This window comes from Anolis sagrei, chromosome 1 (assembly GCF_037176765.1).
Source record: "Anolis sagrei isolate rAnoSag1 chromosome 1, rAnoSag1.mat, whole genome shotgun sequence".
Lineage (NCBI taxonomy): Eukaryota > Metazoa > Chordata > Lepidosauria > Squamata > Dactyloidae > Anolis > Anolis sagrei.
The window spans coordinates 108,264,696-108,270,695 of NC_090021.1; positions in this window are offsets into that span (position 1 = coordinate 108,264,696).

Below are 6,000 nucleotides of genomic sequence, written 5' to 3' on the forward strand. Positions count from 1 at the left end.
AAAATATCTACAGAAACAGTGAAAACAAAAGGGGAAAGTGAAGAACTCTCAAATTATCAAGTGATTTCTAGCACTGTCTTCCTATTTACTTGTGTTCACTATCTGCCCATGTTCTGTACAACCATTTCCATTTGTAACATGTTGGAAATGGAAATAGTAACGTGCCTGCAAAATCATGTAAAGTTTGACGGAAGAGATGTTGGTAAATGACTGATATTAGGCAATGTTTATACAAGATTTTAGTGTTGAAGGTGATGCTCCCTTGATGTACTGACTCCCCCTTTTAAGTCCTATTATGTCTCATGCACATTTTTAAAGCCGCCAACCATTAGGATGTGCTTTTTTTTGGTATGAATAAACCTTCAGAAGGGTTTTTTTTTAAAGTGTGAGAAATCCAACAAAAACTGAAAAACCAAGTCAACTGTTTTCAGGTCTTTGGAGCCTGCCTGAAGTGGACAACAAGTAAAATGAGCCAACAGTGTGATGCGGCAGCTAAGAAAGCCAATGGGATTTTGGCCTGCATCAATAGGAGTCTAGTGTCTAGATCTAGGGAAGTCATGCTACCCCTCTTTTCTGCCTTGGTCAGACCACACCTGGAATACTGTGTCCAATTCTGGGCACCACAATTGAAGGGAGATGTTGACCTTAAGCTGGAAGGTGTCCAGAGGAGGGCGACTAAAATGATCAAGGGTCTAGGGAACAAGACCTATGAGGAGTGGCTTAAAGAGCTGAGCATGTTTGTCCTGCAGAAAAGAAGGCTGAGAGGAGACATGATCGCCATGTATAAATATGTGAGGGGAAGTCATAGGGAGGAGGGAGCAAGCTTGTTTTCTGCTGCACTGGAGATTAGGACATGATTCAATAATTCGATATGTCTCCTCTGGGCTTTTGGCTGAGATGGTCAAACTCCCGAGTAGTGTATCATCATTTGGACATCTCTGGTTCAGGAAGGCAGGGAAAGAAAGGTTGGGAGAGTGTTGTATGAGAGGGAGGAGAACAAGAAATGGGAAAACTTGCTGAGCTCGGCATGCTACTTGTTATACTGCTTCCTTTCCAGTGATAAGTCCATACTTTGTTCCTTAAAATTCTTATATATTTTTATTAAATGTATTAGTTGGTTTTCATTATATTATATTTCTTGTATCTTATCTGGATAATTTGTTGATTGCATTATTATTTCCACTCTGCTCTGGATGCATATCTGCCTGCACATACTGTATTTTAGATTGTGCACCTTGTAAGAACCCAGTGGGGTGTTTTTGTTGTTGTTTTATTTGTAAGGCTCCCCGTACATTAATGGTGCTATATAAATAATCAACAATAACAATATTTTTAAAATAATGTTTTGAGAAACATAAAGGGACTTTTCCAAAAAGCTCACAGCTAATACAAGTATGATGTGCTGGCTCTGTGAATACACACAAGTTCAAATCAGCTGTATAGTGCTTAGATTTTCCATGAGAGCAACAGCACTGTTTTAATCCTTTTCTTCCCATAATTCCGTGTAAGCCTCTCACTCATCAAGTGTATTGACCTGGGATAGAAGAAAAATGGCCTTTTCCCTATCCTCTACCTTTCAGTGCTATCGCTTTCTTCAAAATGTTTACCTCCTCTTGGCCATTATTCAAGTTCCATATCACTTTGCTTTCTTAATAGTCTCCTATGTCACTCTGCTTAGTCCTCCCTGTTTGTCTGTCTCTTATGATAATAGTCCGCGGTTGCTTTTTAAACTTGTCAAACCCTAAACTAATAAAGACAACAAAAACGCTTTTCATATATGCTTACACAACATGATCCACAGTGGTTCTGGGCTAGATAAGTTTTTTGTTTGAACAAGATTGACTTCAATGATTCTGTTGACCTTTTTCTATGGGCTATAATTTTGTATCTTGTTTTTGGCTATATCAGACTTCAAAGCACGACAGGTTTTCTGACTGAGCCTTCTCTTCTCTTAATTGAACTACTGCTGTGGGATTATTACATCCCCAAGCTGTTGTTTGTCATCTCCTGGGCTCTTTTATCAAAAGTTACCATGTTCCAGACATAAGTATCCCCATTGTCTTATTATTTGATACCTACCGTATGTTCTTATTTCTACAGAAGAGACCAAATGAGTTCCAGTTTGATGTCTGGAATCTTTTTGCAGGTTTGTAAATAGAATTCAAATAATCTCTGAATGGTGAGACAATACTGTGTTTCTTTCCTCTGCCCTCATGTTCTTCTCCAAGGCCTTCAAGGCAGGAATTGCAGGTTTAGAAAGCGACGTAGTAGAAGGCAGAGAGGGAAATTGCACTAAAAGAACAGTCAGTGCAACTGAGGCTGTCCATTCAGTGGATAAGGAATAATAATAATAATAATTATCATCATCATCATCATCATCATCATCATCATCATCATCATCACTACATCCTCGCAGTGATGTTTTGTTTTTTTACAAGAGAACAAATGAGAGCAGAAATTTATTGGAAATCTTTAATGATGAAAGATAACAGCTCCTGTTTACAGACGACGACCACGGCGACTGCCCTTTCTGCGGGTGCTGTCTGAAGGAATGGGGGTAACATCCTCAATGCGCCCAATTTTCATGCCAGATCGAGCCAAAGCCTTGAGGGCGGACTGGGCTCCGGGTCCAGGAGTCTTTGTTCTGTTTCCTCCTGTCGCCCTCAGCTTGATGTGAAGGGCAGTGATCCCCAACTCCTCGCAGTGATGTTGACCAGCTATATCTGCCTAGAAGATATACTGGCAGAGGACTTTTACAAGTAAAACAAGCAGTTGAAGAAGAAAAACACACCCTAGCATAATATGTAGAGGAAAGCCAAGAACCTGCTTTAATTGAAGTCAATAACTGGAAATTTCCCAAAGCACAGCAGACAAAGAATCAGTACAGGAAAATTGCACTACAAACCAGAGCTGAGAGCTGGCACAACAAAGCATTGCATGGGCAGTTCCTTAACAAAATTGAAGGTAAAGTTGATAAGGAGAAGAGCTGATTATGGCTCACAAATGGAACCCTGAAGAAGGAGACAGAAGGCCTGATTCTTGCAGCCCAGGAGCAAGCTATCAGAACTAATGTCATTAAGGCCAGGATTGAAAAATCAGCTGATGACCCAAAATTCAGACTGTGCAAGAATGCTGATGAAACCATGGATCAAGGAAGCAGGGGAGCGGAAGGTGATTTATTGTATATTTCTTTAAATTCTGCCACCAACGCGAGGTATGAGGTTTTACTGTGAGATATGGCACATCAGACGCAGTATTGATGGAGATGAGACTATTTCAACTAAAGATAACAGGTTTATTTAGTAAACAGCATATGGTTGCAAGTTGTAAACTTTCTTATTGAACTTTGAAGAATACTTGGTTTGAAATACTTTCCACTCTTCCAGGTTACACAGTATCGTTTACTCTTCCTGAGGTGAAGTTCTTTTTACTAAATAATGTTTCAATATAGTTATATCTCTCCTATTTGATCTGTCCTTGATCAAATAACTCAACAAGCTTATTCTTTAGCCTTAACCTGACTAAAGAAAACTGGCTATGTTTCTCCTTACAACCTTTTTAGACTGAGAAACCTCCAGATTGCTTATTCAGGTTTCCCAAAGCCTCACTATTTTACTTCACCCTTTCTTTCACTCTCTCACTGCTCCCCATACAAACTCACTGCTTCCTAGAACACTAACCAACTCCCAACGGACACAAACTGTCCGTTGCTCAACTCTCTCCCCTTGGCTCCTCCCACTTCTCCACTTGCTGCCAGCTTGACTTGGTCACCATGGCAACGCTGACTGAGGTTTTCTTTGAAATAGGCCGCTCCAGTGTTACTGTAGCTAACCCACATAAATATATACAATTTAAAACGTGCAAAGTATTAATAACTTCTGCACACCATGGATCATATCCTCAACTCTCTAACTGAAGATCAGCTGTGACCAGCAGTGGTGCAGAATTCGAAGAGGTATGAATGGAGGGTAAGAGGGAGAAACGCATCAAGAGGAAGGCGCATCAAACCAACCATGACCATGACCACCTTCCACCTAGAAACCAATGTCCTCACTGTGGGAGAACATGCAGATCGAGAATAGGGCTCCACAGCCACCTACGAACTCACTGCAAGGACACTACACTTGGAGGACTATCATCCTGGGGAAACAAGGGATTGCCAAAGTAAAGTATTATCCTCGGGTTTCACATATCCAGGTGAAATCTGGGAACATACCTATAACAGGCATGGTCAAACTTCGGCTCTCTGAGTGTTTTGGAATTCAACTCCCACAATCCCTAATAGCCTACCTGCTCCAAAACTTGTGTCTCAAGTTATTCACCGGGAACTCTAGGCTTATAGAAAAGTAGATCTCCATCTTAACATCACAGTCTCTTTCCCAGCTGTAGCTTCGTTCTTACCTGACTACTTTCACAGGTTTTGGAGCTGATACTTTTCACAAGGATTCCCACCCCCGTGTGTGGGGGAAACCTCATTTGTTTCTGAAAGTTCCTTCCCTAAGGCATCACTTTTACTCCTAGCGCACAGCTGCTGGGAGACCTTTCTGCACATTTCCCTGTCTTAAAAGTCAATCCGGTTAAATTTGTGATAGTAACAAATGAATTCCACTGAGAATGCAAACCATTTTCCTCAGCCCTGGTGAATCATCAGCTTGTACCATCTTACATTATGATGACTCATCCTTGGGGTCTATTTTCTCTTTAATTTCATGTGGGCAGCCGCTTGCCACATCTGCTAAATGTCACCGAGTGGAGCATGACACTTCATTAGAGGCTGTGTGCTTCCTTCACCTGGTAAAAGTGGCTGAACAACGGAAGGAGGGGAAGGTAGGAACACTCATTAAAGAAAGTTCGAGGTAGAAAGAGCTGTCTGTTTCTCTTACCGACGTCAAGCTGTGTGCAGCAGACGCAAGGGGGCAGAGAGGGCACCTGGCTTCCTTTGAAATTACTGAACATATTTTCATCCTTACGGTGCAAAGTACTGTTTGCCTTTTGAGGAAGGATTTACACCAGGAGAGGGAGCTAACTGCTTGGGTGAATCTTCCGAGATGAATGTTTGGTTTTGCCCACTGTGGCCTATCAGGTGCTAAAGATGGCGTATCTTGCTCAACAGTTGCCAAGGAGCAGTGTAGCCCAATCTATACTCTTCCTCAGTAATGGCTAATCATATATATCTTTGCATTTTCCTATATGAGCAGAATCAAATCCTAAAATCTTTGGGAGAGTGCTTTCTCTCAGTCCTGCTGTCGGAACTCAGATGCCTTTAAAGAGCCAGACACAGTAATGTAAACAAATCAGCAGTTGTGTCATGGTTAGATAGGTGTGTGTGCAGTTTATAACAACAACAACAACAACAACAAAAACTTTATTTATACCCTGCCATCATCTCCCTAAGGGGGACTCAAATCAAATATAAACAATAACAAAATAATACAATAGGGTAAACACAAGATATAAAATAAAATAACAACTGTCTCCATTTGCAGTTCAAAACAGGATATTTTTCTGCCATTTTATGTGGAAGAAGTACTCCAGGCTCCCAACTTAACTTTCAATCCAAGCTGCTACTATAGGTGCAAGTAGGAAGATCAAGAGTAAAACTAGAAAAAAAATGCTCCAAAGATCTCCATAGCTAAGAGCCCCAAATTGCTGCTGGCATCACACATGTACACATGTGCACATAAATGTCTTGTTCTGGGATATTGCCAAGAAGCAACTATCCCTATGTTGTCCATGGGCAATTAGAATCCCCTACCACCTTGGCTCTCTCAGCTATAGTATGCAGTGAGTTGAGCTGCCATCTCTGGGACCCCTAGATTTGCAAGGTCAACTGGGACAAAAGTGCTGTGGATTCCCAAAACCACCTCTTCACTTAGGCCTTACAGACTCCAGTTCCAGATCCAGGGAGATTCCTCATGGTCTTCAAGCGGAGCTAAATTTCATCTGCCATAGAGCCAAGTTGAATGAAACCCAAACTGGGTAGTAAACTCTGTTTAAATG